The sequence below is a fragment of the Delphinus delphis genome, chromosome 19, assembly GCF_949987515.2.
Source record: "Delphinus delphis chromosome 19, mDelDel1.2, whole genome shotgun sequence".
NCBI lineage: Eukaryota > Metazoa > Chordata > Mammalia > Artiodactyla > Delphinidae > Delphinus > Delphinus delphis.
Genome location: NC_082701.1, coordinates 23,706,119 through 23,727,834, shown reverse-complemented (window position 1 = coordinate 23,727,834; position 21,716 = coordinate 23,706,119).

Below are 21,716 nucleotides of genomic sequence, written 5' to 3'. Positions count from 1 at the left end.
TATATATTGTAAAATGATCACCACAGTAAGTAGTTAACAGCTGTCACCATCCACGGTCACAACATTTGTTTTCTTGTGATGAGAACCTTTAAGATTTATCCTCTTAGCAACTTTCAAGTATGCAATAGGATATTATTAGCTATAGTTACCATGCTGTACATTGCTTATAACTGGAAGTTTCTACCTTTTGACTCCCTTCACCTATTTTGACCACCATCCATCCTCCACCTCTGGCAACCACCAATCTGTTCTCTGAATCTATGAATACGTTTTTTTGGTTCTTTGTTTTTCAGGTTTTTAAAGATTCTACATATAAGTGAGATTATATGGTATTTGTCTTTCTCTTTTTTTTTTTTTTTTTTTGCAGTACGCGGGCCTCTCAGCGTTGTGGTCTCTTCTGCTGCGGAGCAGAGGCTCCGGACGCACAGGCTCAGCGGCCATGGCTCACGGGCCCAGCCGCTCCGCGGCATGTGGGATCCTCCCGGACCGGGGCACGAACCCGTGTCCCCTGCATCGGCAGGCGGACTCTCAACCACTGCGCCACCAGGGAAGCCCCTGTCTGACTTATTTCACTTAGCATAATGTCCTCAAGGTCCATCCTTGTCACAAATGGCAAGATTTCTTTCTTTCTTTCTTTTTTAATTAATTTATTTACTTATTTATTTTTGGCTGCGTTGGGTCTTCATTGCTGCACACAGGCTTTCTCTAGTTGCAGAGTGGGGGCTACTCTTCGTTGCAGTGTGCGAGCTTCTCATTGCAGGGGCTTCTCTTGTTGCTGAGCACGGGCTCTAGGCACGCAAGCTTCAGTAGTTGTGGCACACGGGCTCAGTAGTTGTGGCTCGCAGGCTCTAGAGCGCAGGCTCAGTAGTTGTGGTGCACGGGCTTAGTTGCTCCGTGGCATGTGGAAGCCTCCTGGGCTGGGGCTCAAACCCGTGTCCCCTGCATTGGCAGGCGGATTCTTAACCACTGTGCCACCAGGGAAGTCCCCAAGATTTCTTTCTTTTTTACGGCTGAATAATATTATGTTGTGTGCGTGTGTGTGTGTGTATCTCACATTTTCTTTATCCGTTCATCCACTGATGGGCACTTAGGTTGTTTCCATATCTTGGCTATTATATATAATGCTGTAATGAACGTAGGGGCGCATGATAACAATTCTTAATAACAATTATATTAAGTTCTATCTTTTCAAATAACTATTAAGATTTCTGTCTCCTCACTGGACCAGCAGCAAAAAGAATAACAACAGCAGTGAGTTGAAACACATCAATTACGTCAAAATTCATGAACTCATAATAATACTTTTCAAAAACATCTTTGACTTTGGAGAATGCTTAGAAACCAACTTGTTATTCAGAAAACAGGTAAATAAAGGTGAAATTTTAAGCATTTATCCTGTCTTTCCTGTATGAACTGTTCCTCAGGGCCACCAAATAGTTGGCGAGGGAAACTATTTGATAGAAACGTTCCAGTTAATAAATAAAGAAGGAATGATAGAATTAGAAAATGGCTAATGGAATAATGAAACTAGGCAGGGGTTGTAAGCAGCTGCTAAAAACATTAGGTGAAAAGCTGCATAGCTTCACTCTTACGTGTGCATAATAGTAATATGATTTTTAAAATGTCTAAATAAGTCTTAAAAGACTCTTTTAATAAAATAAAATTTCTAAGTGAAAGGAAGCAATGACAAGATGCTCAACACCATCAGCCATCTCAGAAATGTAAACCAAAACCACACTGAGACACCACTTCACATCCACTAGGGTGGCTGTAAGCAAAAAGACAGACAAAAGTAACAAGTACTGGTGAGGATGTGAAAAAACTGGAAGCCTCATACGTTGCTAGTAGAAAAATAAAATGATGCAGCTACTTTGGAAAACAGTTTGGCACTTCCTCAAAAAGTTAAACATAGGGCTTCCCTGGTGGCGCAGTGGTTGAGAGCCCGCCTGCCGATGCAGGGGACGCGGCTTCGTGCCCCGGTCCGGGAAGATCCCACATGCCGCGGAGCGGCTGGGCCCGTGAGCCATGGCTACTGAGCCTGCGCGTCCGGAGCCTGTGCTCCGCAACGGGAGAGACCGCAACAGTGAGAGGCCCGCGTACCGCAAAAAAAAAAAAAAAAGTTAAACATAGAATTACCATACAACCCAGCACTTCCATTCATAGGTATATACCCAGAGAAAAAAGTATATATGTCCAGACAAAAACCTGCACAGGAATATTTACAGCAGCATTATTCATAACAGCCAAAAAGTAGAAACAACCCAAACGTCCATCAACTTCTGAATAAACAAAATGTGCTCTATCCATACAGGGCAATATTACTTGGTAATAAAAAGAAATGAAAAGCTAACTTATCTACGACATGAATGAACCTTGAAAACATTATTATGTTAAGTGAAAGAAGCCAGTCATAAAGACCACATATTGTATGACTCCATTTATATGAAATGTCCAGAACAGGCAAATCTATAGAGACAGGAAGTAAGTTAGTGGTTGCCAGGGGCTAGAGGATGTGACCTCTAATGGGGTTTCTTTGGAGGGAGGGACCAAAATGTTCTAACGTTAGATTGTGGTAATAGATGAATATGAATCTCTATGAATATACAAACACCATGGAATTGTATACTTAAATGGGTGAATTTTATGTTATGGAATTATATGGGTATATGGGACTATATGGTTACCAAAACCAAACAAACAAAAAGAAGCAATGGGGCTTCCCTGGTGGCGCAGCGGTTGAGAGTCCGCCTGCCGATGCAGGGGACACGGGTTCGTGCCCCGGTCCGGGAAGATCCCACATGCCGCAGAGCGGCTGGGCCCGTGAGCCATGGCCGCTGAGCCTGCGTGTCCGGAGCCTGTGCTCCGCAACGGGAGAGGCCACAACAGTGAGAGGCCCGCGTACCGCAAAAAAAAAAAAAAAAGAAGCAATGACGGGACTTTCTTTTCATGGTGATTAATGCTGCATCTTACAACTGATATCATTTTGGCATTGATTAAATATGGTAGGTTGTTTTCTTAATTATCAAAGCAATCCTGGAACTTAAGTATTAATAGCCTTATCTTGCAGATGAGTGAACAGTTGTGGATTTGAGGTTAGGTCTACATGGCTCCCGCACTCTGCCTAAGAGTTTGAGTGATTGCAAACCCGGGGTTAGCGCACGGCAGGAAGGAGGCTGTGGTCTGAAGGAGCCTAAGTCAAGGCTGAGCCTACAGGGAAAGTAGAGCTGATTTTGACGCTGGGAGTCCAGGTGGAAGAAACAGGTGCTGGTTTCTTCTAGTCCGGTCAAGAAAATAGTTCCTAGCTTGGGGACATAAAAAAAATGGGGCTGGCGGCAGAGATAATCATCCTAAACTCAGTAGTCTCCTCAGGCCCCAGTCCAGGTGCCGACTCCTCCCCCCAACCCGCAGTGTCAGGGCATCTTAGCTCTTCCCCTGGGGTTGGGGTCAGGGTCGCATATCAGCTCTGACTCTCCCTGGGAAGGTTTCACTCTTCTGTCGGAACACTACAGCCAGAAAGAAGGCCTCTTCTCTCCTCCTGGTGCAGGGGCTCTTCCCTCGCGGCAGGGCTGGTTCTGTCCCAGGAGAAGATTGCAGATGCTCTCACAGGAGAGCGGGGCCTAGTAGACAGCTGTTTGGACAGTTTCTGGACCCGCCTTCCAAGCCATGCCTTGAGACTGGCTTAGAATTTTGGCTTCAAACAATTAGTAAACCTATAAAAGCCATCTCGGCAAGGAGGAGAGAAGGCAAACGAGTTAGGTGTTTGCATCTAAATGTACGGTTTCACCTCCACTTGATGTCCAGAAACCAAGGACCCTCTGAGCAAGACCCTTAATCCTGGAGAGTGAAAATAATACGTAAACCCATCCTGAGTTCCCTCTCTTTCCTCCCTTCTCTGGATTAAGTTTCCAGTCTTTATCAGTTTCTTAGCCCATTTTGTCCCCCACCCCAATTCCCCTCCCAGATCTGATGTTATCACCTTATTTTCCCTTCCTGAGGCTCAGTTTGTGCTCAGTGACATGGGTAGATTCGTCTCTGCCCTGGAAACCATTGCTGCTGGGAATGTTGCCACTTCCTTGTTCTTTCCAGCCTCCTGCAGGAGCGTCTGCTCAAAGCTCCCTGCCTCATCTACCGCTTCCCCTGCTGAACTGTCAGGACTCTGCCCTGGGCTCTCCGCTTCGGTCAGGAAAGGAAAGACACAACAGTTCAGCTGATTGGAATGAAAGATGCAGCACCTGGAATCACATATCTGCACGGGTCAGGCTCTCAGGTGGAAAGACGGGAGGTAGAATCTGCACACTTAGGTACCACCCCTCTCCCTGCCGAGAGCGCGGCGAGACCCACTTGGTGGGATTGCCCCACTCTGCCTTGTCACACTGCCTGAGCCTCACTGACTAGCCTCTCGAGGTCTAGGATTGTCTCTCCCACCGACCCAGGTTCTTCCCTGCCTTCCACAGCCACGTGATTATATGACCAGTCTCTGCAGGGATCATTCCACCCTTTATCTAGTCCTCCCCATGTCCTGCCTGCATCGCACACTCAGCCTCATCCCTAGGTGGCTCAGCAATTTCTTTCTTATATAACTTGTACGATCCTAGACCATCTCACCCTGTACCTTACCCACTGTGTGAGCTCCACCACTCTGTGATCTATGCCAGGACTAGCTTAGGAGTTGTCACTTGCATTCTTGATCATTAACTTCGGTGTCCATAATTGTCCAAATCCAGCAAGCATGGGCAGGGGGTGGGGGGTGGGGGCAAAAGAATCACCGGGTTGGGTTGGCGGTGCCTGATCTTCTCTGTTACTCTCCAATTCCAGTGGTCCAGTCTCCCAGGGGTAGATGTGGAAAGGAAAAGTGTGACCTGAGAACGGTTCATTATGTGGTTTGGGTCTCTTACAGCCATTCTGGGTCTCCGCCCCTCCTCCCCAACCTCATAATTAAGCAATTTATTTAAACGGGAGGTACTTTCTAGAAAATTGCCACATTCAGAGACCAAACTGCCTTTCTTAAGTGTGCTTTGCTGGAAACTGAACCTCGGTTGTCTGGTTAGTTGTCTTTTCCAGTTTTTCCTTTAAGAGTCCATAGTAGGGGGGCTTCCCTGGTGGCGCAGTGGTAAGAATCCACCTGCCGATGCAGGGGACACGGCTTCGAGCCCTGGTCCGGGAAGATGCCACGTGCCGCGGAGCAACTAAGCCCGTGCACCACAACTACTGAGCCTGCGCTCTAGAGCCCGTGAGCCACAACTACTGAAGCCCACACGCCTAGAGCCCGTGCTCCACAACGAGAAGCCACCGCAATAAGAAGCCTGCACACTACGACGAAGAGTAGCCCCCGCTCACCACAACTAGAGAAAAAGCCCGCACACAGCAACGGAGACCCAATGCAGCCAAAAATAAATAAATAAAATAAATAAATTTATTTAAAAAAAAAAAAAAGGAGTCCATACTAGGCGTCAACGGCACGTGCAGCCAGGGGGTGATATGGGGCACGAAAGATCCAGTGAATGTTCCAGGGGCTGCCCACTGATGCTGTACTTTCTGCTGCAAAGGCAATGCCACTGTCTGATTGTATGTGTTCGGGGAATCCAAAAACGTTACTCAGTCCATCTAAGAGTCCTTGAACAGTCGGCACCCATCTCTTGTGCAGACAGAGATGGTTGTGCCACCCCAGGAAGATATCCATGGACTCCCAAAGGTATCCACATCCTAATCCCTGGAACCTGTGAACATATGTTACCTGGGAAGGTGAACTGGAGTTACAGACGGAATTAAGGTTGCTGAGTTTGAGGTGAGGAGATTATCCTGGATTTTCTGGGTGGGCCCAGTGAAATCACAAGGATCCTTGTAAGTGAAGGAGGGAGGCTGGAGGGTCAGCGTCAGAATGATGCGCGTGAGAAAGACTGGAACGGCCATTGCTAGCTGTGAAGATGGAAGAAGCCAGGAGTCAAGGGTGTGAGCACCCTCCAGAAACTGGAAAAGACAGGGAAAAGGGTTCTGCCTCGGAGCTTCCAGGAAGGAATGCAGGCCTGCCAACATCTTGATGTGGGCCCGGTGAGACCCATTTTGTATTTCTGAACTGCAGAACTGTAAGATAATAACTGTATGTTGACTTAAACCTCTAAACGTGCGGCAACTTGTTACAGCAGCGATAGGGAAAGAACACAAGTCTCCTGCAGCCAGTGCCCTCAAGAAAGAGTAGGGGGGCTTCCCTGGTGGCGCAGTGGTTGAGAGTCCGCCTGCCGATGCAGGGGACGCGGGTTCATGCCCCAGTCCGGGAAGATCCCACATGCTGCGGAGCGGCTGGGCCCGTGAGCCATGGCCGCTGAGCCTGCGTGTCCGGAGCCTGTGCTCCGCAGCGGGAGAGACCACAGCAGTGAGAGGCCCACGTACCGCAAAAAAAAAAAAAAAAAAAAAAGAAAGAGTAGGGGCCTACGTGGTCTACTTGCCACGGCCAGCCCCGCCTGGTACCCCTAACTATACACTCTGAAGTCCCCGTTGCTACTCAACTATGTAGCTGGCAGTCCAGGCACATTTTCCAGGCTTCCTTAGCCTCCTGGGCTGGAATCACTAGGCCTTGTTTTAGGGCCCAGTTCTGAACTGTACATGGATGACCACACCCTGTGCGACCGTGTATATGCACAAAGCTGTGGTCCTCACCTGGGCAGTGCAGACCAGCTTGTCGACTCCACCCATGTTCATCCTCGAAGGGTCTCTTTCCCCAGGGGTCATGAACAGGGGGTGTGGCTCTTGTGCGATCTGCTGCCATGGTGTTCGGCCCCACGGGGCCTGAGACGTGTTGATCCGGTCAACTCCGGCCAGGCACCAGACCACACTGCCAGTCCCATGAGTTAATAAATAGATCACAAGGTACATTTTTGGGGGGCTGTTTTCAAGACAAGCATCGAAGTCTGCACTCTGCCTACTGGGCAGAATCCCTTTGCCCATGCAGTCTGCAACCATGTCCTAGGGCTGCCACAACAAAACACCACACACGGGGCGGCTTAAACAGCAGCAATTTATTTTCCCACAGTTCTACAAGCTAAAAGTGCAAGACCAAGGTGTCAGCGAGTTTGGTTTCTTCTGAGGCCTCGGTCCCTGGCTTGCACACGGCCACCTTCTCACCGTATGTCCATATGGCCTGTCCTCTGTGTTGCACATCCCGGGTGCCTGTGTGTGTCCAAATTTCCTCTTTTTATAAGGACACCAGGCAGACTGGATTAGGACCCGCTCTAACACCCTCATTTGAACTTAATCACCTCTTTCAAGCCCCTCTCTCCAAATGCAATCCGATTCTGAGGTACTGGGGGTCAGGGGTTTTGTTTGGCTGTGCCACGTGGCTTGCAGGATCTTAGTTCCCCAACCAGGGATCGAACCCCTGCACCCCTGCATGGGAATTCTGGGGGTTAGGGCTTTGACGCATGAATTTTAAGGGGACACAATTCAGACCATAACAGTTTCCAAGAACTTTGGTTGGGTTACTGGTCCCAGATTCATGATGGGGTTCATCTTCCAGCCCTGTTCACTCAGAAACTGAACCATCTTATCTAAGGCAGTCGGTATACTGTCCTTAGCCCTTCCAGTCAGAATAATGTCTCCATATAATGGTACTGGACCCTGCTGGTGAGATGTCAGCCTTTTTAGGTCTCGATCTATGCACTGGTGACAAGTTGTGGGAGAGATCAGGCCGCCTTGCAGCAGCCCAGTGACAACACTGTAACCTAAGCCACGTGGAGGCACATCGGCTCTGATCATCTGGAAGCAGTGGGATGCTGGAGTCGGCGTTAGCATCGCTCCCCCACGGTGTATGAGGCCGCTCCAGTCTGCACAGTGGGGCACTAGGCCACATTGAGCTTGTAGGGGTCCACAGGAAGATGCCAGGTGCCAATGGCTTTTTCACTGACCACAAGGCTTATTATAAGGTGATAATACTTCGGGTTTTCTTCATTAATTAATTGATTGATTTTTGGTTGCGTTGGGTCTTCATTGCTTCAAGCGGGCTTTCTCTAGTTGTGGCGAGTGGGGGCTACTCTTTTTTTTTTTTTTAAATCTTTATTGGAGTGTAATTGCTTTACAACGGTGTGTTAGTTTCTGCTTTATAACAAAGTGAATCAGGTATATATATACATATGTTCCCATATCTCTTCCCTCTTGCGTTTCCCTCCCTCCCACCCACCCTATCCCACCCCTCTAGGTGGTCACAAAGCACCAAGCTGATCTCCCTGTGCTATGCGGCTGCTTCCCACTAGCTATCTATTTTACATTTGGTAGTGTATACTATGTCCATGCCACTCTCTCACTTTGTCACAGCTTACCCTTCCCCCTCCCCATATCCTCAAGTCCATTCTCTAGTAGCTCTGTGTCTTTATTCCCATCTTGCCCCTAGGTTCTTCATGACCTTTTTTTTTTTCTTAGATTTCATATATGTTAGCATACAGTATTTGTTTTACTCTTTCTGACTTACTTCACTCCGTATGACAGACTCTAGGTCCATCCACCTCACTACAAATAACTCAATTTCGTTTCTTATTATGGCTGAGTAATAGTCCATTGTATATATGTACCACATCTTCTTTATCCATTCATCCAATGATGGACACTTAGGTTGCTTCCATGTCCTGGCTATTGTAAATAGAGCTTAAATGAACATTTTGGTACATGACTCTTACTGAATTATGATTTTCTCAGGGTATATTCCCAGTAGTGGGATTGCTGGGTCATATGGTAGTTCTATTTGTAGTTTTTTAAGGAACCTCCATACTGTTCTCCATAGTGGCTGTATCAATTTACATTCCCACCAACAGTGCAAGAGGGTTCCCTTTTCTCCACACCTTTTCCAGCATTCATTGTTTCTAGATTTTTTGATGATGGCCATTCTGACCGGTGTGAGATGTATCTCATTGTAGTTTTGATTAGCATTTCTCTAATGATTAATGATGTTGAGCATTCTTTCATGTGTTTGTTGGCAATCTGTATATCTTCTTTGGAGAAATGTCTAGGTCTTCTGCCCATTTTTGGATTGGGTTGTTTGCTTTTTTGATATTGAGCTGCATGAGCTGCTTGTATTTTATGGAGACTAATCCTTTGTCAGTTGCTTCATTTGCAAATATTTTCTCCCATTCTGAGTGTTGTCCTTTGGTCTTGTTTATGGTGTCCTTTGCTGTGCAAAAGCTTTTAGGTTTCATTAGGTCCCATTTGTTTATTTTTGTTTTTATTTCCATTTCTCTAGGAGGTGGGTCAAAAAGGATCTTGCTGTGATTTATGTCATAGAGTGTTCTGCCTATGTTATCCTCTAAGAGTTTTATAGTGTCTGGTCTTACATTTAGGTCTTTAATCCATTTTATTTTTGTGTATGGTGTTAGGGAGTGTTCTAATTTCATACTTTTACATGTACTTGTCCAGTTTTCCCAGCACCACTTAATGAAGAGACTGCCTTTTCTCCACTGTATATTCTTGCCTCCTTTATCAAAGATAAGGTGACCATATGTGCCTGGGTTTATCTCTGGGTTTTCTATCCTATTCCATTGATCTATGTTTCTGTTTTTGTGCCAGTACCATACTGTCTTGATTACTGTAGCTTTGTAGTATAGTTTGAAGTCAGGGAGCTTGATTCCTCCAGCTCCATTTTTCGTTCTCAAGATTGCTTTGGCTATTCGGGGTCTTTTGTGTTTCTATACAAATTGTGAAGTTTTTTGTTCTAGTTCTGTGAAAAATGCCAGTGGTAGTTTGATAGGGATTGCATTGAATCTGTAGATTGCTTTGGGTGGTAGAGTCATTTTCACAATGTTGATTCTTCCAATCCAAGAAAATGGTATACTCTCCATCTATTTGTATCATCTTTAATTTCTTTCATCAGTGTCTTATAATTTTCTGCATATAGGTCTTTTGTCTCCTTAGGTAGGTTTATTCCTAGATATTTTATTCTTTTTGTTGCAATGGTAAATGGGAGTGTTTTCTTAATTTCACTTTCAGATTTTTCATCATTAGTGTATAGGAATGCAAGAGATTTCTGTGCATTAATTTTGCATCCTGCTACTTTACCAAATTCATTGATTAGCTCTAGTAGTTATCTGGTAGCATCTTTAGGATTCTCTATGTATAGTATCATGTCATCTGCAAATAGTGACAGCTTTACTTCTTTTCCAATTTGGATCCCTTTTATTTCTTTTTCTTCTCTCATTGCTGTGGCTAAAACTTCCAAAACTCTGTTGAATAATAGTGGTGAGAGTGGGCAATCTTGTCTTGTTCCTGATCTTAGTGGAAATGGTTTCAGTTTTTCACCATTGAGGACAATGGTGGCTGTGGGTTTGTCATATATGGCCTTTATTATGTTGAGGAAAGTACCCTCTATGCCTACTTTCTGCAGGGTTTTTATCATAAATGGGTGTTGAATTTTGTCAAAAGCTTTCTCTGCATCCATTGAGGTGATCATATGGTTTTTATCCTTCAGTTGCTTAATATGGTGTATCACATTGATTGATTTGCGTATATTGAAGAATCCTTGCATCCCTGGGATAAATCCCACTTGATCATGGTGTATGATCCTTTTAATGTGTTGTTGAATTCTGTTTGCTAGTATTTTGTTGAGGATCGTTGCATCTATGTTCATCAGTGATATTGGCCTGTAGTTTTCTTTCTTTGTGACATCTTTGTCTGGTTTTGGTATCAGGGTGATGGTGGCCTCACAGAATGAGTTTGGGAATGTTCCTCCCTCTGCTATATTTTGGAAGAGTTTGAGAAGGATAGGTGTTAGCTCTTCTCTAAATGTTTGATAGAATTCGCCTGTGAAGCCATCTGCTCCTGGGCTTTTGTTTGTTGGAAGATTTTAATCACAGTTCCAATTTCAGTGCTTGTGATTGGTCTGTTCATATTTTCTATTTCTTCCTGGTTCAGTCTCGGCAGGTTGTGCATTTCTAAGAATTTGTCCATTTCTTCCAGGTTGTCCATTTTATTGGCATAGAGTTGCTTGTAGTAATCTCTCATGATCCTTTGTATTTCTGCAGTGTCAGTTGTTACTTCTCCTTTTTCATTTCTAATTCTATTGATTTGAGTCTTCTCTCTTTTTTTCTTGATGAGTCTGGCTAATGGTTTATCAATTTTGTTTATCTTTTCAGAGAACCAGCTTTTAGTTTTATTGATCTTTGCTATCGTTTCCTTCATTTCTTTTTCATTTATTTCTGATCTGATCTGATCTTTATGATTTCTTTCCTTCTGCTGACTTTGGGGTTTTTTTGTTCTTCTTTCTCTAATTGCTTTAGGTGCAAGGTTAGGTTGTTTATTTGAGATGTTTCCTGTTTCTTAAGGTAGGATTGTATTTCTATAAACTTCCCTCTTAGAACTGCTTTTGCTGCATCCCACAGGTTTTTGGTTGTCATGTCTCCATTGTCATTTGTTTCTAGGTATTTTTTGATTTCCTCTTTGATTTCTTCAGTGATCACTTGGTTATTAAGTAGTGTATTGTTTAGCCTCCATGTGTTTGTATTTTTCACAGACCTTTTCCTGTAATTGATATCTAGTCTCATAGCGTTGTGGTCGGAAAAGATACTTGATACGATTTCAATTTTCTTAAATTTACCAAGGCTAGATTTGTGACCCAAGATATGATCTATCCTGGAGAATGTTCCATGAGCACTTGAGAAAAATGTGTATTCTGTTGTTTTTGGATGGAATGTTCTATAAATATCAATAAGTCCATCTTGTTTAATCTATCATTTAAAGCTTGTGTTTCCTTATTTATTTTCATTTTGGATGATCTGTCCATTGGTGAAAGTCCCCTACTATGATTGTGTTACTGTCGATTTCTCCTTTTATGGCTGTTAGCATTTGCCTTATGTATTGAGTTGAAAACTTCCCTAATATGGGAAGGGAAATAGTTAATCAAGTCCAGGAAGCACAGAGAGTCCCATACAGGATAAATCCAAGGAGAAACACGCCAAGACACATATTAATCAAACTATCAAAAATTAAATACAAAGAAAACATATTAAAAGCAGCAAGGGAAAAACAACAAATAACACGCAAGGGAATCCCCATAAGGTTAACAGCTGATCTTTCAGCAGAAACTCTGCAAGCCAGAAGTGAGTGGCAAGACATATTTAAAGTGATGAAGGAGAAAAACCTACAACCAAGATTACTCTACCCAGCAACGATCTCATTCAGATTTGATGGAGAAATTAAGACCTTTACAGACAAGCAAAAGCTGAGAGAGTTCAGCACCACCAAACCAGCTTTACAACAAATGCTAAAGGAACTTCTCTAGGCAGGAAACACAAGAGAAGGAAAAGACCTACAATAACAAACCCAAAACAATTAAGAAAATGGTAATAGGAACATACATATCGATAATTACCTTAAATGTAAATGGATTAAATGCTCCCACGAAAAGACACAGACTGGCTGAATGGATACAAAAACAAGACCCATATATATGCTGTCTACAGGAGACCCACTTCAGACCTAGGGATACATACAGACTGAAAGTGAGGGGATGGAAAAAGATATTCCATGCAAATGGAAATCAAAAGAAAGCTGGAGTAGCAATTCTCATATCAGACAAAATAGACTTTAAAATAAAGATTATTATAAGAGACAAAGAAGGACACTACATAATGATCAAGGGATCGATCCAAGAAGAAGATATAACAATTGTAAATATTTATGCACTGAACATAGGAGCACCTCAATACATAAGGCAAATACTAACAGCCATAAAAGGGGAAATCGACAGCAACACAATCATAGTAGGGGACTTTAGCAACCCACTTTCACCAATGGAGGCTACTCTTCGTTGTGGTGCGCAGGCTTCTCATTGCAGTGGCTTCTCTTGTTGCGGAGCACGGGCTCTAGGCGCGTGGGCTTCAGTAGTTGTGGCACGCGGGCTCTAGAGTGCAGGCTCAGTAGTTGTGGCGCACGGGCTCAGTTGCTGCGCAGCATGTGGGATCTTCCCAGACCAGGGCTCGAACCCGTGTCCACTGCATTGGCAGGTGGATTCTCAACCACTGAGCCACCAGAGAAGCCCCGATAACACTTCTTAAACATCTCTGACTCCATTAGCTTCTTGGTCAGTATAGTGACCTCCTACCCCTTCTTCGGCCCCTACCTCATAGCATCCTGTATTGGTTCACAGTCATAAGAGTAGGCCAGGGAAGCCTGTTGGGCTCCGGACTGTGGACTTGTCCCACTACCACTGTTCTAATTGTGGCATTTCCCCATTGGGAACATTCTTTGTAGTCAAAAGCAGTATCAGTGACAACCACTTGAGTGTGTATTGGCCAAAGGGCCCACTCATCGAGTTACAGTTGTCCACTGTCCAAGCTGAGAGTTAGTCCCAAATCCAGTGGCAGTAGCTTTCCAGCCATGTCCCTGGGTGTTTCCTGGCACCACAGACTTGTACCTCAGTGTCCAAAAGGACTGAAAATGTTTGGCAACCTTGGTTGCCATCAGGTCCCCAGCACATCTTGACCAGTGCATACAGCCTCCAGCCTCCCTTAGGGAAGACGGGACCTTGGCTTCTGCCATAGTCCTGTTTGTTCTTGAAGGGTGACGTCTGGTTAGACGGGCGAAGTGAAGGCATCAGACCAACACAAGTGTAAGCAGCGCAGACCTCAGCAGGGCCTCTCAGCCCTCCTGGTCCTCCTATTTGTCCACAGTAAATGTCACAGCTGGCCAGGCATCTTCACCTGCTACAGCCCAGATCTTTAAAATTTGTGGCCCTCTAATGGCCCAAGAGTGATAATTTCCTTCGTGGGCAAGTCATCAACCTCCTGTTTGGGAACTCCCTGACGTAAATGCTAGGTCCACATTGTCCTACAGACTGGATGTTCAATCCGTTTCTCTCCTCTTTAGTCTGAAGGGCATTTACCTCAACCTGTGTCAGGCCTCTGACCTGTGGAGTTGGCTGCCCAGTAGCTAAATAGTTTTCTGGACTTAATTGTCCCCGACGATTGGTGCCAATTGACCAAGCCAGTCAGTCTGACCCTGAGTAACTATCTCATCACCTCGGCCCTCATGGTTTCCACTGAAATTCCAGGCTGGGGTTCCAGTAACCCTAAGGAAATGTATAGGTTCTCCTTCTATCACCCATGGATGCTTACCAGACAAGGGAAGCTCCTGCAGGGTAGGCCATTGTTTCACTGTGGAGGCGGACACCCACTAACTGGGCTTCCCCGGTGGTGCAGTGGTTAAGAATCTGCCTGGGGCTTCCCTGGTGGCGCAGTGGTTGAGAATCTGCCTGCCAGTGCAGGGGGCACGGGTTCGAGCCCTGGTCTGGGAAGATCCCACATGCCGTGGAGCAACTGGGCCCGTGAGCCACAACGACTGAGCCTGAGCATCTGGAGCCTGTGCTCCGCAACAAGAGAGGCCACAATAGTGAGAAGCCCGCGCACCGCAATGAAGAGTGGCCCCTGCTCGCCGCAACTAGAGAAAGCCCTCGCACAGAAACGAATACCCAACACAGCTATAAATAAATAAATAAATAAATTTATTTTAATAAAAAGACTCTGCCTGCCAATGCAGGGGAAACAGGTTCGATCCCTGGTCCAGGAAGATCCCACATGCCGTGGAGCAAATAAGCCTGTGTGCTACAACTACTGAGCCTGCGCTCTAGAGTCCATGAACCACAACTACTGAGCCCACGTGCTGCAACTACTGAAGCCCGTGCTCCGCAACGAGGGAAGCCACGGCAACAAGAAGGCCACGCGCCGCAACTAAGAGTAGCCCCCGCTTGCCGCAACTAGACAAAGTCCGCACGCAACAATGAAGACCCAACGCTGCCAAAAATAAACTTAAAAAAAACCCCAAAAAACCCATGTAGGCAGTCTGTCAGGTAGGCCCAAGTAGTATGTCTTCTGTAGTAAGTTGCATGGTGTCCCCCCAAAAGATATCCCCACCCCAGACCTTAGAATGTGACCTTAATAGAAATAAGGGTCTTTGCAGATATGTGCAAGGATCTCGAGATGAGATCATCCTGGATGTGGGTGGACCCTAAATCCAGTAAGGACTGTCTTTATAGCAGACAGAAAAACAGAGACAGAGCCACAGAGAAGACCATGTTGGCAGAGATTGGAGTGATCTGTCTTCAAGCCACGGAGGGCCAGTGATTGCTATTAACTACCAGAAGCTGGAAGACAGGCATGAGATGGATGTCCCTAAGGGCCTCCAGAAAGAACAGACCTGCTGACACCTTGATCTGACTTGTTTTGGGGTAATTTGTTACAGCGGCCCAAGGAAACTAATATGGCCTCTTTTACAGCAAGATGAATAGGCCAACTTCAACCAACTTTTGCCAAGAGTTACAAGTTTTGAATTAGGACACGGAGTTTCTTGTTAAAAAAAAAAAAAAGCAGCTTTTCCTTGACTGTCAGAGAAAGTCATTGTTTCAAGACACCTGACTTGGCAAGCAGGCCTGAGTCTCGCTGAGGCCCACGGGTTGTGGTCGCTGCCACTGGCAGGCATCCAAGGCCACTAAGAACAAGACCTCTAAACTCACCAAACAAGATACCTGCATAGAGTGAATGTTCTGGACACCAGAGGAATTTTCTAACACTTCGTGCACAGTCACAATTCAAACAGGTGACACATTTCAATACCTATTGCATGTTTATACAATAGTTCATACAATGAATGGGCTGGACCCTGGGCCTGCAAAGTTACTTTAACCGTTGTTTTTCCTGTCTTCACTGCAAGTTTTCGGCCCAAACTCTATTAGGTGCTTTTTCACAGAAACAGAGACCAAGGAGTTTTAACACAGGCACTGCAGTAGCTGGAAGCTGAGGGAGCAACTTGCACCAATAAGCAGCTTTGCACTTACTTTGGGTTTTAAGTGATCATTAATTCAGTCTCAAACTCACTTTTAACACCTGAAAGCTCCAATCCTACCTCTGGCCACTTGACCTCCAACATTTATCAAGTGGCATTAGCTATCAGATCCCTGGAAGTCCTGTCCTCTAATGCGACCCACGAAGCACACAGCCCCTGAATAGATAGGACCTCTGCCCTCTTGCCAACCGCTGAGTTACCAGGTCCGGGGGCAAGTATATTATTCCCTAGCCTGGTCCACACAGCCTCCAGTCTTCTTTTAAGGGCATTTTAACTTTATGAGCTCCACACTGGGCACCAATTTGTCAAACTCATGTACACGTGACAAGGCAGGGCCAAGGTCAAGGTCTAACGGACTTGACCAGCAAAGATACAAAGAGATTTACAGTTAATTACTTACATGCATGTTTTCCAGTAAACCTTTCGTCTTGTCTCACATGCACCAATGACGATTTCTCTCGCAGAGATGCTGGTTAGCCTTGCTGTGAAAGGTAGTTTCTAGAATCAAATGTCTGTGTGACTTTAGTAACAACCACTCTGAACTTCAGTTGCTTCATCTATAAAATGGGAATAACATTCACTTTAGAATTGTTTTAAGGGTTAAATAAATAATCCATCACGTAAAGCCCTTAATGCCTTAAACGTGTAACAAGCACAATATTTATCTCGACAAACACTGGCCACCATTAGGAAAGTATCCACAGGGTTTCATTCCCATGTTTAACCACCTTAATTCTTCCTGTTTTTGTTTTTCGGCCGCACCTCAAGTGGCTTGCAGGATCTTAGTTCCCCGACCAGGGATCGAACCTGGGCCCCGGCAGTGAAAGCACTGAACCACCAGGGAATTCCCTAAGCTGCTTTTTTTTTCCACCTTAATTATTCCTAAAAAAAAAGTCAGGGAGCCAATAAATATTAATCTCCTATATAAAGCTTAAACTAAGACTTGAAAATCATGTCCCAACATTTATCCAATTATTTGGGAAGGCACTACAACAGCAACACTAAATCTAGCCCAGTGACCTTCCCCCATCCAGTCACTTTGCAGAGGAAGAGGGTTAAGTATGGGATCACCATACTTAGCAAATATCCCTCACTGTCCCCTGTGGAAGTCAAGTTTTCACTGATCTGCTCAACATCCAGGGCTGCTAAAAAGCCTAAGTGGGAGGGACAGTCCTTAGTGTGTTCCTTCTACACCAGATTTCTGGGGGTAGCCGCATCTATTCACTCAAAAGATAACCTGGAATGTTTCTTTCAGTGTGGCGTTGCCCAGTACCATTTAAGCATGGGTGATAGAGTGGAAAAGGCTGGACCGAGAATCAGGAGAGCCAAGTTCGGGTCCAAGTTGTCACACAAGGCTGTCCCTCAACCAATCTGGGCTTCAAAAAAGGAAAAAAAAATAAGGGAGGGCAGGGTCACAGTAGATGATGACCAAGCTCCCTTCCAGGAAACCCCCCCAAAAAGCCATTGGCACCGTTTTTCTTAGGGCAGGTGTCAGGAACAGCAACTGCAACTCCTCTGCAGACGTTATCCAACATCTTCTTTAACGGTGGAGGCCTTACTCCAATATGCAAAGTAAATTAGGAGCAAGGCCATTTAAAAGCCACTCCTTTCTTGCTAACCTGTAAATATAAGAAAAACCGCCTACTTTGCATCTGAGTGGCTCTGGTCCCTGGAGACCAGAGCTCAGCCCCCCAGAAGTCTGAGCATCTCAGCTACCAGATCTCCCAAACCCTCCCTGAAACACAGACACAGTTCACAGCTTTCAATATGTTTCCTTTTATTTTGAAATTGAAACAGCGGAATGAAGTGATTTGTAGCTGAAACAACCTTCACAGGAAAGAAAACGGGAGCGCGCTCACCCAGCAAAAGAACAAACCCCAAGAGTCGGAGGCAGCCGCCCCACCTCCCCAGACCAAGCGCAGAGCAGGTTAAAGGGTGGAAGGAAGGGTACAATCAAAACCCGGTGGCGACGGGCCGGCAGATTCCCAGCCAAGTACAGTTTTCAAAGTGGCCGCAGTTACAGAATACGGTTACACATATCACAGGCGTGAGTCCCCCCTCCAGCCCCCACCCATGTTTCGCATTTATAAAAATACATTTTTCACTCTCCCACGTGAGTGATGTCTCAGGACCAGACACCAATTCACTTCGCCTCAGGGGAGGGGGCTCTTTTATTCTGGTTTCTGGCACCAGGATCGAGATGCTGGAGAAAGGGGGAGACCTCAAACGGTGGCAGAGGGTTTTTATTCCTCCTGCTAACTCATTATCGGCTGAAATTCGTCTCGAACACCTTTGCACTGCGGCAGGTTACAGAAACTTTGCATGGAAGTGTTACAGGTGCTCCCCCAACCCCCGGAGGTTGAAATGGTGAGACCAGACTTCAGCACCCCAACATACACAAGCCTTGGTTCTTGGTGGGGGTGAGTGAAGTCACCTGGCTGAGAAGCAACAGGGAGAGCACAGGTAGGAACTCACTGGCAGGAATGGCGTCTGGGGTGGGGCAAGCCGGGGGGCAGATTGTGAAAGCTGAACCTGTTAGAAGAGCACATCATCTTAAACAAGTGGAGAAAATCGCCGAAGAGTGAAACTTATTTGCGGGGGAAAAAAAGAGAAAAGTTTGGGGAATTAAAACACTCCAGCAGTCACTGGAAAATGTCTCCCTCTTAAAATTTTTTTTTTTTTGGTTTTTTTGTTTTTTTTTTTTAATTTTTTGGAAAGTATTTTTAAGGTAATATTTTTCTTTTCCTTTGGAAAAAGAAATCTTTTTCCCCCCCTAATCTAAGCAAGTGGAGTTGCCACTACCTAATTTATCTCTATTGTCTTGCTAAGAGGTAGATAAAACAAAAGTGAAATGGGGCTTCTATGAGGAGGTCCATTAGAGGGTGGGGAGGGGCTGGGATCGCCCAGTGGAACTCCCCGACTACAAAGACTCCTGAGTGACCAGAGGACCAGGCCCTCGGACTCTCAGGATAAGGGGTCCTGCACCACCTGTCCTTCTAGAGCCAACCGTCCCTGTGAAGACTGGGAAGGGGTACAGAGGAGGTGGAACATCTCCAAGAAACCCTGTTGAAGAGGTCTTAGCTCCGGCTTCCCCAGGCTTCCTGGCTTTGGGGCTGAGTAGCGGGTTCCAGGCTGAGCCCCACATCTCACCTCCAGGCAGCCCCCTCTGCGGGAAGAGAGGAGGCAAGTCCTCTCCTCACCCTCTGGTCCAATAAGATACAGCAGGTGAGGGAGGGACAGGCTGAGGGGAACAAGGTGAAGCATAGGACCCCGGGGGCAAGGAAGGCAGAGAGGGGGGCCTAATGGCCAGTCCTCCCAACCCAACCGATGAGTATCTAGCAGGCATGCCTGTTCCTCAAGGACAAACCTTTCGTGGCACAAGCCTCAGCTCACTCCTCCTGACTGGGATCCAAACCCTTACTCGCCAGTCCCAGCCCTTGGTTCTAATCTCTCTGTGAGGATTGAGGTAGTTAATGCGTTTATACTCCTAGCATCCGTCACCTGTGGTTACTCAGAACACATGCCCCGAGGAGGTTCCTGCTATTTCATTTAAGGAAAGAAATTCTCTTTTGTCTTGTCCATCCAGATGCAACCAGACTACGGCACCAGGAATGGTGCCCCCAAGGAGCTGCACGGGGCCGAGGGCCAGGGCTGGGGCTCCCGCCCTCACCCTCTAAATCCACCTTCGGTCATGAGGCCCCCTCCCTGTTCTGTACCCCGACAGAAAAGCCTTATGTATCCAAAGGAAAGAAACTGAAGTTTTTAGCTGGTGTTCCTCTAAGTCTGAACACAAGAGAAAAGTCCCGCATCTAAATCACCAAGAGTTTGGAGAGGAAATGGCTTTATGCCCCCTGGCATCGAGGATTCTCCTATCTTCCTGCAGCTACGGTGGCAGGCTGTGCTGTTTTCCTCCTACCAGTTTTCAACAAATAGGCAAAAGTTGGCAGGATCTGAACATCAAAAGCCACTAGGATCTCCCCACCCACACTTCAGGGGGGAAAGGGGACTCCCCACCCCTGAGCCAGGAGGAGGAGGGAAGGCTGGACTGGAGGCAGAAGCTCGGGCAGTCCCTCTGGGGCTCTGTGAGGTAGTTACGTAGTACTGCTGTTCCCAGTTTGGCAGAGGGTATGTCTGGGGTGGGAGGAGGGGAAGGCACCCTTGAGAGCTAACTGAGGCCCCTCCTCGTTGCCAGTCTGCCAGGCCTGAAGAGAACTCGCAGTGCTGCCTCTGCAGTGGGGTCAGGGGACAGAGCACAGCCCCACTCGGAGGAGCCCCGAACTTCCCCTCCTTCTCCAAAGTGCAACCAGGAGCCATCGGACCCCCTTCTCAGCTCCCGCCCCCTGGCACGTACCGCCCCCAATCCCCCAGGAGCCTCAGAAGGGAAGGGGCGGGTCTCCAAGCCCACGCTGCGTCCGGGAGCCCTCCCCCACTCAGACAGCCCAGGTCTACGTCAAAAGATGGTTATTGCTTCGATTCAGAAATGGCGTCTCTCAGCCTCTGTCTGTCTGTCTTTGGCACAGAGGAAAACGGACACACAGAACCAACTGGAGTGTTCCCCTCCAGTGTTCTCTGGGTTTTACACAGGGTCTTTTCTGCCAATCGTGAGGCATAACTTAACAGCCCCCAACCGCCCCCCAGAAGTGGAGAGCTCAGGGTAAAGGGAAAAAGACTGAGAAGGACCAGGTGAAGGGGAGGAAAGAGAAGGTGATGAAACTCCCTGTCCCTAAAAACAGCTCTCTCCTCCCCAGACCCCTCCCTAAGAGCCAAGTCCACAACCCAAACTGCAAAAGGCAAGCAGACCCTCGAGGGGATTCAAGCCATTGGGTGTCACTGTCAGATGCAGCTTCAAAGTCAGGGAATCAAAACCATTTTGGTTTTTTACGTGTTCCACAGAATTAAACAATATATCCCAAAGTGATGGTCCTTTCTTCAAAATATATATGTAGCTCACACACATATCAGAGCACAGAAGCTGTTTTTTCCTCAAAGTCGTTTTTCTCAAATCAACCAAACCTCCCAAGTGCGTTTCACGTTATCTCACCAAGGATGGGGAAATGGAGGTGATGTGCAGGCGGGCATGAGGTGCCCAAAGCCCTCGTCTATAGGTCAAAGGCAGACCCACCAAGACAGGCCTTTTATCCTGCTAAACCTTAACCACCAAACCATATTCCTTTGCTTTCTGGTAGCGTAACTTCCACCATTTTCCTGCTGGGCGAGTATCAGCCGTGCCTAATCCAGGTCAAGTCTGACAGTCCCTTGCCACACTCCTGGTCTCTTCTGGGAGCTGAGTCAGCGAAAGGGAAAGGAAGTGGGCTTCAGGTGTGAAGGGAGCCGGATCCCAAGGAAACTGAACACTGCAACAATCACATTTCAGGTACTGTGGGGATTTTATTCCGATGGTAGCGTTTGAACCGGATATCAAAGCATGCTTGCTGCCGGAAATTCACCTTACATCACTAAACGGCCGACGTCTGAACGTTATCTGCTTCATCTTGGAATAAAGCGTATAGAGCCAGAAAGAGAAGTTGGGAGACCCTTTTTTTTTTTGTGGTTTGGACAGGTGGGAAGCTTAATTATACTGGCCTGATAGCATCCCTAAATGCTTTCCTGCCTCCTCCTCTTTGGGGTAGACAGTTCTGGGGGCTATCCAGGAATGTCATGGGGAGAGAGTGACAAGACACAAATGAGGCAGGAACGTGTCCCCAGTCACATTCCCGAATCCCCTGCCCCTCCTTGCCACCCACCACCCTAAATCAAGAATTTGGTAAGTTTGGGTCCACGGTTAAGAGTCCATCAGATCAATCGAAAGAAGACGGGGAGACAGAGGGGGCGGTTAACTGTTTGCCCCGTGGTCTGTTGATAAAAGACCGAGAATAGCAAGACGGGATTGAAATGAAATAACAAGA